Consider the following 21,006-nt stretch of genomic DNA (forward strand, 5'->3'; position numbering starts at 1 on the left):
TTGATGGAAAAAAGAGATTGAATTTGCCTTTCTATTTGTCCTTAGCACTTAGCAACTTACCTTGTACACAATAAGTGCTTAATAAATGTTTTTTGGCTAAACTAGAAAAAGACAGATAAAAGGAAAAATGATACTTCTAAGAAAATCCTATTCTCATAATGCACAGGGATAAATATTCAGGGTTAGAGGATGGAGAGATTATACATATGCCAATGATGTTTTTATAATTTAATGCTTTGAAAATAGGAAATAATTCATTCTTTTTTATTCATGTTCCCAGTAGCATATATAATAGCTGAGGCATAGCAGATGCTTAATAAATTTTATCAGTTATTTATTTCCCTGCTTAAAAAATAAAATCTTTATTAATTTATCTTATAATGAGATAGGGACTGACAAATGACTAAAATGTTTTAAAGAGCATTATCCTTTATTGTATTTCATAGTACAGGGGAAAAAAAACAACTGACTGAGAAAATACATTGAAAAGAGCTAATTTAATCATTATTGAACTACATGAAAGCTATGATCAAAGCTATGACAAAAAAATCAGCTAAAATTTCCCCAATATTCTGAACAGTGTAAAATAGGAATTGAAAGAATCCCTTGATTGCCAATGGAGAGGTCCCCAAATGAAAATTATAAGGTATATATTTCTAATTCCAGAGCTCCTAGGTTAAAGAGAAAATATTTCAAACAGCATGAAAGAAACCATTCAAATACCATGGAGCCTCAGTAACCATCATGCAAGATTTAGCAACTTCCACTTTAAATGAACAGAGAGCTAGGAATATGATATTCCAGAAATTCCAGAAATCAGTAAAATTAAATACAATCCTTCAAGGAAAGAAAATGTATATTTAATGATATAGAGGATTTTCAAGCACTCCTGGTGAAAAATAACAACAAAATAAAGATAACATAAGAAATTAAAAATAACATAATAACAACAATTTGACTTTGAAATATAAGACTGAACAGAATTGTAAAAACCTAAATGCAACTTTAAGAAAGCAACATTATTTAATTGGTGAAGTGTATTATTTTATTTGGGGGGAATTGACAATGCTTTATGACTATTGTAGCTCACTTTACAATTTAAATTGTCACTATTCTATAAATTATAACATCTAGAAGAAAGGAAAAAAGAATGAAAATGGATAAAAAACCCTCCATAAACATTTTGGAATTTTTAAAATTGCTAATAGCCTGTTGACAATGTCAGTTTCAGTGTTTCCTTTCACCTCCAAATTGGGAAAGATTTTTAAATAAATAAATACTTCCTTACAAAGTGCAATGCTTGCCATACTTTAAGCTGTTGCATTGTTTTCTTCAATTTATGTTATTATTGTAGTGTGTCTATTAAAAATTCAGTAATTTCCCCCTTTTATAACTTTTTCAAGGAGCCATCCTGCTTTTCAAGTTTTCTGCTCCATCTCTCTGCCATCTCCCATCACTAATATAATAATAGATTATTTGAAATCTTTTTCATGACAGTAGAATTTCACTGGAGCAGACTGCCTATTTTGAGATAATAACCTCCTCTGAACATTGCTGAATCCATGCCATGGCTGAACTGTCCAAAAGACCAATTATGAATCTAAAATGACTATGTAGATAAATTTCATATAGTCTGAAATATCACCTCTTCTCCCCTGCCTTATTCACAGCCAAAGGGAAAGGATGACCTTACTATTAAATTCTATTAGAAGTTATTTCACATCTACATACATATATAGATACATGCACACATGCAAACACATATGAAATATAAATTTATGTGAAGTTTTAGACATTATGTCTCTGTTGCTGTCTCTGTCTCTCTTCAATCCAACTTCAAATTGCACGTATGCTCAATTTCTTTTTGATTTTTCATTTTCTTTTTCTTTTTTTTAACAATTATAACTTTTTATTGACAGAAGCCATGCCTGGGTAATTTTTTACAACATCATCCCTTACACTCTCTTCTGTTTCGACTTTTCCCATCCCTCCCTCCACCTCCTCCCCCAGATGGCAAGCAGTCCTATGTCACAGTATATCCTAGATACAATATATGTTTGCAGAACCGAACAGTTCTCTTGTCGCACAGGAATAATTGGATTCAGAAGGTAAAAATAACCTGGGGAAAAAAAATGCAAATAGTTTACATTCATTTCCCAGTGTTCTTTCTTTGGATGTAGCTGCTTCATTGATCAATTGAAACTGAGTTAGATCTTCTCTTTGTCAAAGAAATCCACTTCCATAAGAATACATCCTCATACAGTATCATTGTTGAAGTGTATAATGATCTCCTGGTTCTGCTCATTTCACTTAGCATCAATTTATGTAACTCTCTCCAAGCTTCTCTATCTTCATCCTGTTGGTCATTTCTTACAAAACAATGATATCCTATAACATTCATATACCACAATTTACCCAACCATTCTCCAATTGATGGACATCCATTCATTTTCCACTTTTTAGCCAGCACAAAAAGGGCTGCCACAAACATTTTGGCACATGGAGGTCCCTTTCCCTTCTTTAATATTTTTTTGGGATATAAGCCCAGTAGTAGCATTGCTGGATCAAAGGGTATGCACAGTTTGGTAACTTTTTGGGCATAATTCCAGATTGCTCTCCAGATGCTCAATTTCTATTACCTGAGTTCTACAATTGGGGTATTGTGCAAATGTGAAGATTCACCTTAGACCAGAAAAACCATTATAGCCAGGCACATTTCTGTATACTTCTCCATCAGTTTTAACTTAGTGAGGTATACTGGAAAGAACATTCATCCAAAGACAATAATACCTGAGTTTAAATCCCTTCTTTGCTATTTACTACCTGTGTGACACTGAGCAGAACAGTTAGTTTCTCTGGGACTGTTCCCTCTTCTATAAAATAAGGTCCTTGAACTTGTTAGAATTCATCTGGTTCTCAAACTTATGATTTATTTTTTTTCTTACTGCCCCAAATTTATGAAAGAAGCTCTAGAAATTTTGAATTCATGCATGGCCCTGGTTTTATTTCATGGGACATATAATACTCTTATCTGAAACCATTCCTTCTCAGTCACCTGTGACCTTAAATGGCAGACAACACATATCTGCTATTTACAAAGGAAGAGGTTAACCAGAATATGAAAAATAATCATTATATTTATGGCAGTATGATAGACGACATAAGATTTTTTGGGGGTGATTTGACTTTCCTGGAAGGATAATTTTATTTTTGTGACAAAAAGCAACATTTGTTTAGATTACACATCTGTAGTAAATAGGCTGCACTTGGAGAAAATACTGCAGTATCATTTCAGAAGTTTATTTTGTTATGGGTGGTTTCATCTTCAACCAGTTGTAGCATTGATTTCTCTCAGTGGGTTAATTATCAGAGGTAGTTTCAATCTTCCTTGTAATGGACGGAAGGAAAAATGATGTTTTGATTTCAATGAAGCCTATTGACAATTGTGCTTGGGTTTCTCTTGGGTCCTAGAGTCAACTGACTTGGAAGTCTGTGTCATACAAGGACTATGGATGAAATTATTCATCTTATCTGTGGTTATAAAATTTTTGGCATGGTCTGGAGACTTTGTAAAAAAAAAAAAAAAGGAGGGGAAGGGTGATAGTGGTGGTATATCATATGGTTTTCTGCTCCCATTTGCAAGAGCAACATTCAGTGTTGGAAAATATGAAATGATGGGAATGTGTGGAAGTTGAAGCATGAGTTATTTATAGCTCAGTCCATCTTTTTTTGACAAGATGAAGATTGAGTAGGTAGACTGAATACCTTTTGTCCAGAGAATTTTTTTTCTAAACTTACAGCTGCAAATTTCCCTTCAGGAAGGCTGACTCAGAGAATGGTCTCCTGATCAGGAAAGCTCCATGCTCTTTTAGGGAGTTTCAAGTTTTGCTGCTTCATTTTCTAAATAATCAAAATATCTTTTCTCTTACTACCCACTAGGACATATCTTAACAATTTCTATATTTCCACTTAATTCTACCTTATGTTTGTTCAGGACTCATGAATTTTGAATTTTCCCCCCCTTTTTCTGTAGCCATCTCACAATATCCCTGGGAAGCAGGGAAATCTCAAAGCTCTGAGATGATATTATTACAGCCAAGTTTCTAGATAATTCTGAGAGAAGCTTTTATTGTTTTGACTCCATATTATTATCTACTACTTGGTATAGTAATGTCATGTCAGGATAATATCTACAAAATAATTAATTTTTATTAATTACTAATTAAGCCCAAAGAAATAGTCTCTTAACTAATCCTTTCACCATTATTTTGATACTACTGTGCATCTGTAATTTTCTTAATGAAAGAGAACCACTTAATTACAAAAAGCCAGTTACAGCTTTTTATCTTATCTATCACCTCACATAAAATCTCTAAATTCTGGGGATTCTACTTAAGATCTCTAGATTTTACTTTGATATCAATAGCACATGACCTTCCCAGCAGAAGCAGCTGATATCTCACAAGATAGACTGCTGTACTTTGACACAATGAATCAATAAAGATTTATTAAGAACAAAGGAGACAGAAAAACCAGAATTCAAATCTGGTTTCAAACATCTACTAGTCATGTGAATATGGGCTAGTCATAAGCTCCAATTGTCTCTGTTTTCTTGACTATAAAATGAGGGTATTAATGTCACCTACCAGGTAGGGTGGTAGTAAGGATAAAATGATATGATATTGCAAAAGCACTTAACAGTCTATGTGGGATAGTATAGGTACATTTTGTTCCCTTCCCATTGTTTGCCCTTCATTTTAGCTCCGTGGCTATTTTTTGTTTGGTTGTTTATATATTTACTTGATAACATCTTCTACCAGGACTACTTTTTCTATTTGATATTTATTTACTTTTATTTTATTAATTATAATTTCTAAAATCACCTTGACTTCCACATTTTTGCTCTTCCTCTCCACTATTTGGGGTGGGGTGAGAGAGAGAGAGAGAGAGAGAGAGAGAGAGAGAGAGAGAGAGAGAGAGAGAAAACAGACAGAGACAGAGAGATGCAAAGAAAGGTTAAAGAGTGACAGAGAGAGAGAGACAGAGAGACAAAGAAAGACAGAGATAGAGACAGAGAAAAACTGAGAGAGTCAGAGCCAGAAACAGAAAGACAGAAAGACAGAAAGACAAAGACAAAGGCAGAGACAGAGTCTGAGTCACAGAAATACAGAGAAAGAAAGACAGATGGACATACAGAAAGAAAGAAACAGGTCAAGACATATGGGAGACTGTGCAACAAGAGAACTGTTCGGTTCTGCAAACATATATTGTATCTAGGATATACTGCAACATGTTTAACATATATAGGACTGCTTGCCATCTAGGGGAGGGAGTGGAGGGAGGGAGGGGAAAAACCGGAACAGAAGTGAGTGCAAGGGATAATGTTATATATATATATATATATATATATATATGTTACCCTGGCATGGATTCTGTCAATAAAAAGTTATTATAAAATTAAAAAAAAAATGGGAGAGACACAGAAATAGAGGCAGCAACAGAGAGAAAGAGAGAAAAGAATGAGACAGAGTTATAAAGTTTAGGAAAACTAAGCAAAAGTTTAACTATGTTTGATGATATATAGAATATGTATGTCCACAGAGACTATGGACCTCTCCTAACAGGTATGCTGGAGCCTGTTCAAACTGACTTGCAAGGGGAAATTGCTAAATTTTCAGTGTTATTATTAACACATTGGAAATTAGAAAACTTACAAATCCAAAGTTTTTGTTGTTTGTTAATTTTCCTTCTCCATCAAGAAAACCAATTCTTAAACATTTGCCATAATACTCCTGGAAGGTCTGAAATTTTAAAATCTTTTATTCAAGTGCAAGCTTGGTAACAAAGTTACACAGCATTTAATTTTTATTTATTTGTTGCTCTTTTCAATTACTTTGTTATAGTTCTGTAATTTTTTTTTTCTGGTTCAATTTACTTCTCTCTGCAGCAGTGAATGCAGCTCTTTCCATACTTCTTTGAATTCTTAATCATCCTGTCCTATAACATAAGAATATTACATTTTATTTATATACTACAATTATCATAATGTCACATGATCATTAATTTAGAGTTTAAAGAAGGCTTAGAAGTCATTAAATCCATCACCCTTGGACCAGATGAGGAAATTGAGGCATACTCATACATGTATTTGTAAACACACATACATATACGCACATATGCTGTATATGCTTTCCTTTTTTTTTTTTAACACTCTTGTAATATACAGATATATATTTAGTGGTAGACATCTTGGGTCTCTTCCTGTTTATATTCTGAGAGTGATCCAATAAAATTATTTTTCTTTCAAGAAATATTAAATGATTTTGATATTTGCATGGGTAACAACTTGGAGCAGAATCTTTAAAATGTGATTTTGTCTGAAAAATTAAGTGCTTCTTTTGTTCTTAGAAAGAGCAAGCATAAGTTAAACAGTAAAAAATAGTGGCTCTTTGAATTGATGACTGATGACATTTATTATCTGATCTAGAACAAATCACTTAATCTAAATGACCCAGTGGAGAATGTATTAGACTTGTAGTCAAGAATTCCTGAGTTTAAACCTAGCTTCAGAAACTTACCAAGTATGTAATCCTTTCTTGTGTTTAGTCTTTCACTTGCAAAGCAGAAAATAATAGTACCTACTTTTCAGGGTTGTTTTAAGAATAAAATGAGATAGTATTTGTAAAGTCCTTAAGCTTAAAACTTACATTTAAACAAAACTTGAAGTAATGTATAAGTTTTGTTGGTATTATCATCATTATTATTGTCATCATTATTTAACCTGTCTAGATTTCAGGTAACTTGTTTCTAAAATAAAGATTTAGATTGTGTGATATCTGAGGTACTTTCCTGTTTATAGAACTCTGGTCCTATGTGATTTTCATTCTTATTCTTCTTTCAAGTATGATTTTAGCAAAAATGGCTTTGATAGATATGCAGAATATTTTTATAAAATTTTATAGAGATAGGAAAGTTAGCATATGGTTTGATAATCATGAATATTTATTTGAGTAATAAATAAATAAATAAATGATGTAAATGAATGGATAAATAAGTAAAGAGTATTAAAAAAACACAATTTATCAGACATTATGCTAAATGGTGAGGTTAAAAATAAAAGTAAAAATACAAGCAAAAACTTCTCATTCTTTCCCTGAAGTTATCTTCATGTCAAAAGAGCTGCCAGCAAGGGATGGAGAATTTCAGAAAGTAGTTGGTAGAATCAGGAATGTCTTCATCCGACATTTGGTATACTACTTTCTTTCAGATTTGATGACTCGATGTTCTTAAATGTGTATTGTCCCCAAGAAGAACCCTTCATTCATATTAAGGTTAGTCTTTTTTTTCTTGCAACTTTTAATACCATATCTATTTCCTTGCAGCAACTTGGTGACAAAAATGTAGTTAGTTTAAATATCATAATCATTATCAGTCTAAATAGTGCTATCATAATGGAAAAAAATTTTAAAAAGATGTAGAAATTTTAAAGATCTTTCCATTTTTGTATTTATTTTTGATTTGGCTTAATTGGATATTTTTCAAGACTCTGTTTTTTCCACTGCTTAATGAAATTTTTATAAATGAATGTTATTCACAACACCCATCATAATACCATGTCAGATTTTATAAACAAAGTTTAAATTCTAATTTTGACATTGGCTGTCAGATCTCTCTATATGGCATATAGATTAAATGTTTGCTTGGGTAAGGTGTGGACTCTTCTGATTTCATTATGTTGATTGACTTCTATCAGTTTAATTTCCTCATTACAATTGGTGCTAACATCTATTTTATCTAATTCTCACTTTTAAGTACCAATATCTTTTTTAAAGTAAATTAAATGTTTGTCTTAATTACACACCATATTTATTCTTCAATATCTGTTCTTCCTTCTGATTTGCTATTGTTTCAAATCTTTTATAACAAGATAATGAGTTGCTTGGGCATATATAACAGATTGAGAAATGATCACCAATCAAAACTCAGTTATTTTCTATTAAAATAAATTATTAGTGTATGTGATTGATGTTATTTAATATTGTCCTTGTTAAAAGGTTCTGCACTCTTCTTGAGAAAAATATTTTTGTAATATAGAAAGGAAACTTAATACATTGTACCCATTTTTGCCATCTTACATTCTTCCTTTGGAATTATATTTTCCAAAATATTTTAATTATTGTCTTATGTGGCCAGTTTTGCATTTTAGCTCTAACTGTTAGTATACACATTGGTTTAATACTGTAGGTCCTACAGAATTTTTCATAGAACTCATAGAATTTCTTTACCTCCTTATTTTAAAATAAGTGCTACATGACCAAGGGATGTTTTTTGTTGTCTACATGATAAAAACAACTCCACTTGACCCTTTTATCTGGTTTCCTGAGGAGGCCAAGTAAAGCAGTCTTCTATGTTATTTCCTTTTCCTTTTTTTTTTTTTTTTGGTTAGTTTTATTTATAAATGTAATATAAATGGATCCCTCTGTGTCACAGAAACAATATAATCAAATTAGAAAAGATTGTGCATTGTGAAATCTACACATTTATTCTTTGTTCCTTAGAACACATAAAGGTATAAAACAGTAAATTAAAGAAATTAAAGAAAACTAAAGAAAAAGTCTAATTCTTTAATATTGCAATTCCAACAAAAAATCACAATTTTTGTCTTAACAAATTAAAGATAGTCATCTGAAGAGTAATGTCTATATTTTTAACATGTCAGAGTATTGTAGATAGTGCTCATGAAAAAATCAAACTTTAACAGCATTTATCATTTGATAGAGTATCATTTTCTGAAAGTTAGTTACATTCACTTTCCCTAATCACAAATTTGTGATTTGTGTACACAAGAGTCATGATTTATTTAGAAGAAAATTAATTTCAAATGAATGAACTTAACTTGAATGTGTATGAAAATACTATTTAAATGAATAATTATACAACCTTTTTATTATAGCATTTTAATTTTCTAAGTACATGTAAAGACAAATTTTAACATTCATTTGAGAATTCTGAGTTTCAATTTTTTTTTTCTCTTTGACTCTCTCCCCTCTCTAACCTCTAAAATGGGAACATTTTGATATAGGTTATATATGTACAGTCACATAAAACATATTCCCATATTAATCATATTGTAAAAGATACAAGCCAAAGGAGAAAAAAAATCCCATTGAAAATGAGTAAAGTAAATGTAGTTTGCCTCAATCTGCATTCAGACTCCCTAAATTCTTTCTCTGGATGCGAACAACATTTTTTTCCTCACGAAACCTTTGGAACTGTTTTGAGTTTTTGAGAATAACTAAATGATTCACAGTTGATCATCACAGAATATTACTGTTACTGTGTACTGTCTTCTGGTTCTGCTTCCTTCACTTTACATCAATTATTTTCATGTAAATATTTCCATATTTTTTCTGAAATCTGTCTGCTTATCATTTCTTAGGATATATTACTATTCCATCACATTCATATACCCAAACTCATCCAGCAATTTCCCCAAATGATGGATATCCTCTCAATTTTCAATTCTTTGTCAATTTTCACACTTGACACATAAAATGTTTCTTGTGCAAGTCAATCTCACCTGAAATTCCTTTTAAAATCTTTTTTTGGATAAATGCATAGTAAAGACATTGCTGAATCAAAATATTTGCACGATTTGATTTCCCTTTGGATATAGTTCCAAATTGCTCTCCAGAATAGTTGGACCACTTCCCAACTTTACTAACTACACATTAGGGTTCAAATTTTCCACATCCTCTCCAACTTTTCTGTCATATTAGTTAATCTGATAGGTATTAGGTGGTATTTCAGACAATGTAGCTTCTTTTATGTAGTTACATATAGCAAAGAGAAGATAATAAAAATGGACATCAAATATAATTTTAAAATCTTTTTTCAAGTAATTCTAAGCACTTTGAGTCATGTAATAATTTTCCCCTCTTGGAATTTTTAGAATCTAGAGCAACTTCAAAGTTTGCTGGTAATGAGGAGTCACTCTCCTTAAAAACTTGTTCTGCTATGGAATATTATTTTTTTAAATATATAATAGATTTAATGTGACCATTAAAATCATGAGATCATAGATTTGCAACTAGAAGGAACTTTTAAAGATCAGTGAATCAAACCATCTGATTTTTCTAGGTATAGAACTGAAGTAATCAGAGAGTAAATGACTTGTCTAGAGTCACAGAGTTAGTAAGAGGCTAAATTAGAGATGTAACCCAAATCTTTATGGCCCAAATTTCAGTGATCTAGCCTCTGTGCCAGTATGAAGATTAAATATCTCATGAAATGTATGCATTGGAGATAATTGTAGAACTTGATTAGAATGTCATTCCTTATTCTTTCAAGAATCAGCAACTCAATGAAATCTTCTCTAAGCATAAAGGGCAAAGTTACCTCCTATAAAATACCTGGAATGAGGATTAAAAAGTGAGTCTTTCAGAGGAAAGTCCTTGAGGAGGTTCCCAATATATGCATTGTATAGGATGGAAAATGTGTTGAGTCCAAGGAAATGAAGAAGACAGACAAGGTTTATGGTAAGAAATCTTACCACAGAATCTTGGAAAGAAAATCACACTTTTCAAGTTGTGAAGACATATAAGTAATGGCATTTTGTTTTTATTTATGTTCATTTGTATAATTGCATAGGCTACTGAATCATAACTCCACCTTAGGGAACATTGGGTTCATGTGGGAAGAGCCACTAGTAGAATGTCCTAATTAGATTCAGAATATAAAAGTTGTGAATTGATGTGCAGTTCCTATTGACCACTCCCTAACTTTCCAGTTAATCAGTAATCTGGAGAGATTTCCATAGATATTAGACTTCCAGAATTGAATGTACTACCAACACAGAATCATGACTCAGAGTATCAGAAAGTTTGAATCAAAAGGGACCTATTCAGCTCCTAGTACAATTGATCTCTCCTTAATTTCGAAGAAAAAGAAGACAGCCCAGAAAGTAGGAAAGTAACATCTGGACTAAAGTGGTTTCTATGTGGTAGTGATTTAAAAAACAAAAACCAAAAAAACACTGATTTTTAGAGAAGATAGGTAATGGAGTTTAAATATATCAGGAGTTACAATTTGATCATTAGCTATAAGATAAGAATTTTCTGGTAGTCTAAACAGAAACAAACAAAAAGAAGATCTTTCTGGTAGCTGTCCAACCTTAGTATTTTACCTAATGGACTTGTCCAGTATCCAGGGTGGTGAATGTGAGGTCAGGAACATTCCTATAACCTGCTTTTATTTTTCTCTAGAGTGGTATATAGGTTGGTTTCAGAGTCATTAAATTATAATATAACCACTTAATATTTTGAATGCACATAGGTAATGAGTCAAAAAAACTAGAGATGATATAATTTTCAAAATCACTGAATGTACCAGGCTGGGACATCTGATGCTTTTCTCCCATATCTCAGAATGCTCATTTTGGAAAAACTTCATCTGTAAGCTCTCATTAGCCTTTGTTCTCTTTCTCATTATCATCTGTCCCTACAACTTAAAATGTGGATCCATGAGCTTCAAAACTTCCCTGTAAAGAGAAGGGTCAGCTCAAAACATTTCATTTCCTCTGGGAAGCATTTCTATGACTTCTCTGATTTGTCTCCCATTCCCTTATGTTGGTTATATCCCCCTGTGCTTCTGTCTTTCCCCATTATAGTTTAAGCTCCCTAAGGTCAGGGATTATCTTTCTCTTTTTCATATTTCTATCCCCAACCCTTAGCACAAGACCTGATACAACATAGACAATTAAATATTTATTAATAATGTGTTGACTGTTTTAAAAGGAAAGGGGATTTTGGGTGGAGAAGGGGATTACACAAAAGAAAACTGTATTGGATGGAATGATATAGCTCAATAATGCCTGCAGTATGTGATGTAATAATGGATTTAGTATTCTAAATTGGTAAATTATTAAATGTAAGTTCAATTAGTAAATTTTCTCTTCACATGGGGATAGGAGGGAATACATTGAATTTTGTGGTGGAGTTCATAAATGTGACATAAACTTTATTCTCATTCAAGAATATGTGGGAGGGAACTTTTTATTTATTTATTTATTTTCGGAAATCTTTAAAGCACTTATGCAACTAGGGAAGAGAATAGGTATTATAAGGTGCTAAAGTCATAACAGAGAATATTTGAGGGCAATGTAATTTTGCCTTGAACAAAGCAAAACAATATGAAGAATGATTGGAAATTAAGGTAGAAAAACTTCTATAATGATACAGTAAACAAAGGTCATTTCTATTTAGGATTTGTTTATACAAAATTAAGAAAAGCAAATAGGGCTAACTGATGTGTTTAAAAGCAGTAACTGTCAAATTCCCAAAAGCAGGGGTATTTTCATGACCAAGTTTTAATTTAAGCAGAAAAGTTAATGTATTGTCGATGACAATAATTGAGTTTATCTGTTTGAGCAAGAAGGACAAGATGAATGGTGTCTTTAGGGTGATGGAGTAACTGATAAGATACTGATCTGTTCCAGGTAATAGGTGAAAGAGTATTTAGGGATCACTCTGAAAAAACTGAGAATTATGAGAAAAGTTTCTTTATAAACTCTGTAAATGTGATCCTGTAATCCAAAGCATAGTTAATGTTTTTTCATTTGCAATATTATTTGAGAAAGCAGGTATTGGGCAACATTGTAAAACATAAGACTAACTTTTACTAAATGGAAAATGTTCTCAATAATTGTCAATGATATTACTTATTGTGGGCACTATCAATAGTTCCTTATGTGAGTTGGTATTTTGGCAATGAAAAAACATAGTGTTGTTGCCCATGACAAATTATCACTATAAAATCATCATACTATCTGCCATCACACTATGGCAGAAAATAAATAAATAAATAAATTTGACCTGAAAGGCTATTCTCCCCTGCTTTCTTGTAAGATGAAGCCAATGTAGTAGAGAGATAAAATCAAAAATTTTGAGCTGTAAGAAATATAAAATATCATACAGATTGACATTCTTTATTCTATAGGTGAAGGAATGGAGAACATGAGAGATTAAGCCCAAGATCACATTGGGTCGCTAATGGCAGAACATTAATTTTAATTTGGTTCTCTAACTCCAAATTTAAAAATCTTTCTACTGAATCATCAGTTTAATTCAATTAACTGCAGCAATCATAAGATTATAGAATATAAACTGAATCTATGATTTCACCTGTACAGGGAACTCCTGGATCAGGTAATTCCCTCTATTATGCAGTTTATCACTTTCTCTTTCTCTTAGACTTTTAGAAATTTGCCTTTGGGTCATTGAGAAATTAAGTGATTTCTCAAGGGTAAAATAGACAAGATGTGTAAGCCTGGAACCCAAGTCTCCCTTGCTCTAAGATCAACCCTATATGTACTGTAAAAAACTACTTCTAAAATTTCTTATTAATTGAGATACAACCATTGTGCATTGTGAGATGTAATTCAGATTTATGAAGAAAGGTTTGTCTAAACAGAAGGTAAATGGTATCAAGAAAAGTGTCAAGAAAACTGAAAAATTGTAGTCATGAAATAACAAGATTACAAGAGAAATAAGCATCCAACTGCTAGATAAAATGCAAATTGTTTCAAATGTTTCCATTACATTTTACATATAACAATTTAGAGCATTCAGAACTATATAATTCAGAGACAGATTGTTGCTAAACATTAAGGGATCAAAATAAACAGCTTATAGTCTATAAATGATAACAAAATATCAAAATTAGCATGTAATATTTAAATCATCCCAACTTTGCTATGTTTAAGACTGCTAGCAAAGTCATAGATGATCTCAGTTATTTTGAAACTGCTCATTTCCCACACTGCAAAAGTATTTCCTCTACTTCTCAAAATGGCACAAGTAAGGATTCTTCAGAGCATTTGTTTTCCAAATAAAAGGCCTGTTCGTGTTCAAATCAAACTTCAGATATTTATTGTCTACATGGCCTTAGGAAAGTCACTTAAATTGTTTCCCCATCTATTAAACAGAGATAATAACACATACCTCTATAGGCTGTTTTGAACATCTAATAAGATAAAAATTGTAAAACACTTACCATAGTAACTGACAAATAGCAAGCACTGTATAAATGTTCATTTTAAAAAGACATCTATTTAAGATGGCAAGGATAGATAGCAGAAAATGAATATAAATTGTCTAACAAAATATGGTAATGCTGGGTACCAAATAAAAATGAACTAAAGCTGTTAAGGAAAGGCAAGCATAACAAAAAGATAGGATTTTATCTTTTTATGTTTGTTTTAAACTATCTTGGAGGAAAGATTAATACCATAGAAGAAGGAAAACACTCCTGGCAGGAATGATGATAACTAATAACACAAGGGATGCAAATAGTCCAGTTCTTTCTTTCTTTAACTTATCAAGGAGAATATCTTGTGATCTGGAAAGGAGGACAGAATAGCACTAGTTTCTAAGAGTTTCATATACAAATAGGGAGGCAATAAGAGTTCAAGTTTTTTAAGCACAAATAAAGCACAGTTTCAGGAAGTGAAAGACATAATGAATATGATGCCTGAATTCCCTACCAGTAATTTTTGAAAGATCATAGAAAATGATAAAAAATATGTCAACATTGGGGAAGAGTGCATGTTTATATTATGTTATTAAAGGTAGGAGAATAGAAATTTTACATTCTGGCAAAAACCTAAAAAACATTATTAAAGGCCTAGTTGGTAAACTTCTAGGAAGTTTGGATTCCTTAAGAATAGGTCAAGTCAGGAAGCAAAACCAAGAAGGCAGAGTAAAGGCAAGAACTTGCCCAACTTCTCCTCCAAACTACTCCAAATTCCTTTAAATAATGATTCAAAACAAATTTTAGAGCATCAGAACATCCAAGAAGACAGAGTAGAACATTTTCCAGCAGAAGGCAACTAAGAAGCTCAGCAGAAAAGGGTTGTGACACCAAGTTGGGAATCTACTGTGCAGGCCCGGGGCAGGGCTCACTGGATCAGCCTTGTACTCATACTCCAGCCTCAGCCCCAGCCCTAGACTGAATCCAAGATCTGACTTAGCAACAATACTGGTGGCTTCCAGAGCTCTGAGCCCAGACACATCAAAAAGGAACTGGAAGATCAGCAGAGAGTTCTGTGGAAGCAGAATAAAAGAAGCCCAGGATACAAACCCAGCACAGGCCCAGCTCAGATCCAGTTCCTGTGTGGATTGTAGCATCAAAGAGATAGGACCTCTGAATTAGCAGCACTGCTGAAGGCCTCTGGACCTTGCAGCCTGAGAACACCAGGGAGGATACCAGGGTCAGTAGAGAGCGTCTATGGCAATGGGGTGGGAGTTTGGTATGCAGTTCCAGCTCAGCCCTGATCAGCAGAGCCCCAGCAGCAGCCAGACTAAATCTTATAGGTGCTGTGAGGTAAGGACACAGCTAATAGCTCTAGGGCAGAAAAGAATGCTTGTGATCAGATTTCTAGAAAGATTTGTGAAAATAGCACAAAAAATTCCTGAAACTTGGGACAGTGCACTCTTCATCCAGGAAACAGAGCCCTACTTTAACAAAGAGTTAAAAGTAAAGTAATAGTTTGGGAAAATTAATTGAAAAGAAAAAAAAATATTTCTGAACACTGAAACTTATTACCTGACAAAGAAGAACAAAATACCCATTCAGAAGATAATAACAAAGTCAAAACTCTTATATCAAAAGCCTCCAAGAAAAATAAGAATTAGACTCAGGCCATGGAACAGCTCAAAACCGACCTTGAAAATCAAGTAAAAGAGATAGAGGGAAAAAAATAGAGGAAAGGATTGAGAGAGGTGCAAAAGGAAATACAAAAAGCTAATGAGGAGAAGAATGCCTTTAAAAGCAAATTTGGCCAATTGAGAGAGCTCACTGAGGAAAATAGTTACTTAAAAAATATAATTAAGCAAATTGAAAGATTTTCATGGGAAATCAAGATACAGCAAAGCAAAACCAAAAAAGAAAAAAGAAAAATAGAAAAAAATGTGAAATATCTCAGTGGAAATATGACTGGCTTGGAAAATAGATCCAGGAGAGACAATTTAAAAATTATTGGTCTACCTGAAAGTCATGATCTGAAAAAGATCCTGAACAACATCTTTGAAGAAATTATCAAGGAAACTGCCCTGATATTTTAGAACCAGAGGGTAAAACAGAAATATAAAGAATCCACTAATCACCTCCTGAAAGAAATCCCCAAAGAAAAACTCCCAGAAATATTATAGCCAAGCTCTGGAACTCCCAGGACAAGTAGAAAATATTGCAAGCATTCAGAAAGAAATAATTCAAGTATAGTGGAGCTATATTTAGGACATCACAAAATTTTGTAGCTTCTATATTTAAAAAAAACTGTAGGGCTTGGAATATGATATTTAAGAGAGCAAAGGAGCTAGGATTGCAACCAACAATTTCTACCCAACAAAAGTGAATATAATCCTTCAGAGAAAAAGGTGGTCATTCAATGAAACAGATCATTTTCAAGCATGTGTGTTGAAAAGTTCAGAACTGAATGGAAAATTTGATTTTTAAATATAAGACTCTGGAGAAGCATGAGGTGGTAATCAGGAAAGTGATATCATAAAATAAAAATTTATCTGTTACATTCCTACATAGCAGAATGATACTTGTAACTCATTATAACATTCTCATTATTATTGCAGTTAGAAAAAGCATATCTAAACAGAGGGCGCAGATTGAGTTGAAAATTAAAAAAAAAAACTCTTTTTTTAATGATGAAATTAATGGGTGAGAGAAGAATGTACTGGGAAAAAGGGAATGGGAAAAGTGGAATGATATTTAAAAAGAGGCTTTTACTATGGAAGGGAAGAGGGGGGAGAGAAGGGGAATGAATGAACTTTATTCTCAACAGAATTGGCTCAAATAGGAAATAAATATATATGTACTCAATAGAAGTACAGAAATGCACCTTATCCTGCAGGAAAATAAGAGGGGAATGAGATATTGGAATGGGGTTAGAGTGATAAAAAAGAAAACATTTTGGGAGAGGGAGTGTTCAGTAGCAAAACACTTTTGAAAAGGGACAGAGTAAAAGGAGAGGGAGAATAAATGGAGGAGGGAAATACAATTAGAAATAGTAATTGTAAAAAAAAATTGAAGCAAGTTCAGTGATAAGCTCTCATTGATCAAAAATTAAAGGGAACTGGCTTAAATTTATAAAAAATAAGAACCATGCTCCAATTGATAAATGATCAAAAGATGTGATCTATATCCAAAGGGCTGCAAATTCATGCATAACCACTGACCTAACAACAGCAGTACTAGGCATGAATACTAAAAAGAGATTTGAGAAAAAAAGGGGAAAAAAAGGAAAATGATCTATATGTAGAAAAATATTCTTTTTAAAAAATGTTAAAACATATTCTTTTTTAAAAAATGTTAAAACATTGTTTTGAATATAACTGGAGAAAATATTAAATAAAAACAATAAATTTTAAAGACAAATAGGTCATATCAAATTAACCTTATTTACTTTATGAGTAAGTAATTCAGAGAAAATGATAACATTTGTATGAATGAAGGAAAAATAAAATAAAAAATGAAATTAACACAACCCCAACAGTATACACAATCATTAATACAATGCAAATGTAAAGATTACCAAAAAGAAGATGAACTTTGAACATATGAATAAACAATGTTCATTCTATAGAACATATATTGAAATATAAATTACTCCTCATAGCAAAAAAGCACTCTAATAACAAGAAGCACTATCTATATTATCAGAAGTAATCACCGTTGTAGAGGTTTTCACTGATTTGTTTTTATTAATAATAAAAAGTTATACTTAAAAATAATTGTGCTATTAAAATGAACTGCATTAGTAAACTTTAAAAAACCATTTGGAGGGGAATTCAATCAACTTCCAATCTTATTTATAAATTGCATTTATTATTGTAATGGGCTGAGGCTTGAGTTGATGCACTGAGGTCCCAAGCACATGAGGCTAAATAGTAATTGCACCATACCCTATTAATATATAAGCTTGGAGAAAGAATGGCCCCTGCCCACTCTTTGTGCAAGTCCTGATGTGTTGTATAGGAAATGATGATTTTGGTGGGTGGAGGCAGGGGAGTGGAAAAGGAAGGGGAAAGAGAGACTTTTTGCATTGCCATTGCCACGGTTTGCTCAGCTCAGATCTCTCTCTATTATCTGGCTTCCTGTCGCAACTGCCCATATTGCTATCGCAATCTTTCTTGCCTATATGTGCTATCGCAATCCTTATTCATCTCTTCACTTCAATAAATATTGAAGATTTTTCCCTTAACCTGAATTCCTGACTCCAGCTGATTTTAAATACATGGTCATTACAATTATCATCGCATAAAATCCTTCTTAGAGTTTTCTAGTTTACTAGTAATCACTCTAGAATTTCTCTAGACAACAATGATGCTTAGAACAAATGTCTGATAATGCAGGTGAATGTTATTATTCACCCAATTTCTATCAATAACTGAGTAACTAAATAATCTTTTCTCTCAACTCAGATAAATTCTGGAACATTCTAGGCACATTGCCAAGAAAAACCTTGCACCTTGAAAGGAGCAAGGTATAAAACCTTGATTTCAGACTTTGTAAGGCAATTTGTTCATGAACATGGTAAAATTTTCATATAGCTCCCTACTGTTTCTAATTCCTCCCTTCAGTTCTAGTGAAAAATGATGCAACCAGCACCCATGTGGGATAAATTTCTATTTCAATCAGTTTATTGGCATGACAACTTATACAAGTACTGCTAATGTGAATATATCAAAAGTAGATATCTAAGAAAATGTTTCATAACATGTATCTATTTCTCAAACTATATTTTCAAGTCCATGACAGACTCCAGTGTTTTGGGGAGATGTTTTCTCCTCTTTTAGGCTTCTTTTGTTTGTTTTAAATTTATCATTTAATATATTAAGATTTGATTTACTATACTATGTTATAGAGATATTTGTTTTAATCCATAAATTTAAGAAAAAAAAAACTTGTCTTGGTATGATTTTTTTCCACAAAATGCTCCAAAGCTGTACTTTTTAGAATAGATATATTATGCTTAAGGGCTCTTAATAGAGATATCCTAACATTGTCATAAATGATATTTGAAGAAATAGCATTTTTTGTTTTCATCTTTTAAAAATATTTTAAAATGTATTTATTTTTAGTATACATTGCTTTATGAATCATGCTGAGAGAGAAGAATCAGAGCACAAGGGAAAAACCATGGGAAAGAAAAAAAGCAGAAAACAAGAAGTGAACATAGCATGTGTTGATTTGCATTCAATATCCATAGTTCTTTTTCTAGATGCAGATGGCATTTTTTGTCCAATGTTTATTGTGATTGTTTTGGATCACTGAACCACTGAGAAGAACCACATATTTTATAGTTGATTATTGCACATTCTTGTTGTTATTGTGTACAGTGTATTCCTGTTTCTGCTTGTTTCAGCATCAGTTCATATAAATCTTTCCAGACTTTTCTAAAATCAGCCCTTTTATCATTATAGAACAATAATATTTCATTAGCTTTATATACCATAGTTTATTCAAACAAATCTTTTTTGGTCATAAATTCCTCCCTTCTCCAAAGATCTGATAGAAAAATTTTACCTTGTTCTCATAATTTGTTTGTGGTATCACCCATTCTGCCCAAATCATGTGCCCATTTTGACCTTATTTTGGTATTGGATAGAAAGTATTTTTAACTAATATCTAAGATTCCTAATACAGATATCCTAATATTGTCATAAAGGATAGTTGAAGAAACAGAAAGCATTTTTTAAACAAATATTTAATATTATTCTTTTTGGTTAAAAGTCAACAATAAAACCTACAATAAGTATTCATCATATAACCTCCAATTTCCTTGGATCATAGAATTTATGACTGGCAAGTACCTTAGAGGGCATTAAACCAATATCGTTCAGTTTAAAAAATAGAAACTGAAAACTAGAGAGATAAAGGCATTTTTCTAATTTCACACAAGTACTAAATACCTTAACCAGGCTTGCTACCCATATTTTATGCCTCCAAATTTATACCTGTTTTTCTAGTCATTTCAGCTTTAAAAGCAATAGAATACTGTATAAAATTTTAGAGGGGGAATAAAGCTAAGGTAAAGAGTGTGTGTTTTTTCTGATTTGAAACTTCCATATGGGCTCCCAAGTAGATCATATTATTTCATTAATAGTTTATAATTTGGGCTATTTACTATAAGTAGAGAATAAATAAAAGTTTCAAAAATATAACTATATCCTGACTAGTATGAATAATGAATTCCATGAAGCAGTCACATTATTTGAACTATTTAAAATTATAATTACGTAAAGTGCAGTCATTGGTTCCAGTCTAATGGAAACATTGATTGTGAATTAGAATAATTAAGCTACTTTACAGGAATGATTATTCATACTAATCAGGACTTAGTTATACATCAGATAGTAGGGCTTTTTAAACGAATGCCATGTCTTTTATGAGTTCCAAAAGTTTAAATTAAAATGGAAGACTAAAGGTCACAGAGAATTTGTAGGACCAAAGTTCATAGGGATTTGCTGAGCTGATATGGTTGTATAATATATGTATACATACACACATATATGTGTATATAATATCACAGAATTTCCCTAATCTGTATCCTTGAAGAGATTTCTATCATGGCTTTTTCATACATAGAGGGAGAGAACATGAAGAATGAAGGATCAGCTGTCATTGGACTCTGCTTATTCTGTTATGTGGTAAAGGTGTTCCTCCCAAGGAGCTATCACAGGAAAAACAAAGGCAAAAGAACAAACAGGTGTTTAACCAGACCTATATTGGGTTTAAAAAATAGAGATAAAGACAGAGAGGAATTGAATACAAGAATACAATAGTGACTAGATCAAACCTGATTAATTGCTATATTTAATGAGTCTATCAAATTGACAAAATTATTCTTCCTGCTCCCTTAGGAATTCAGGGAAGACACACACACTCATACACACAGAGAGAGACAGAGACAGAGAGAGACAGAGAAAGAGAGAG

This window comes from Antechinus flavipes, chromosome 1 (genome assembly GCF_016432865.1).
Source record: "Antechinus flavipes isolate AdamAnt ecotype Samford, QLD, Australia chromosome 1, AdamAnt_v2, whole genome shotgun sequence".
NCBI classification, from domain to species: Eukaryota; Metazoa; Chordata; class Mammalia; order Dasyuromorphia; family Dasyuridae; genus Antechinus; species Antechinus flavipes.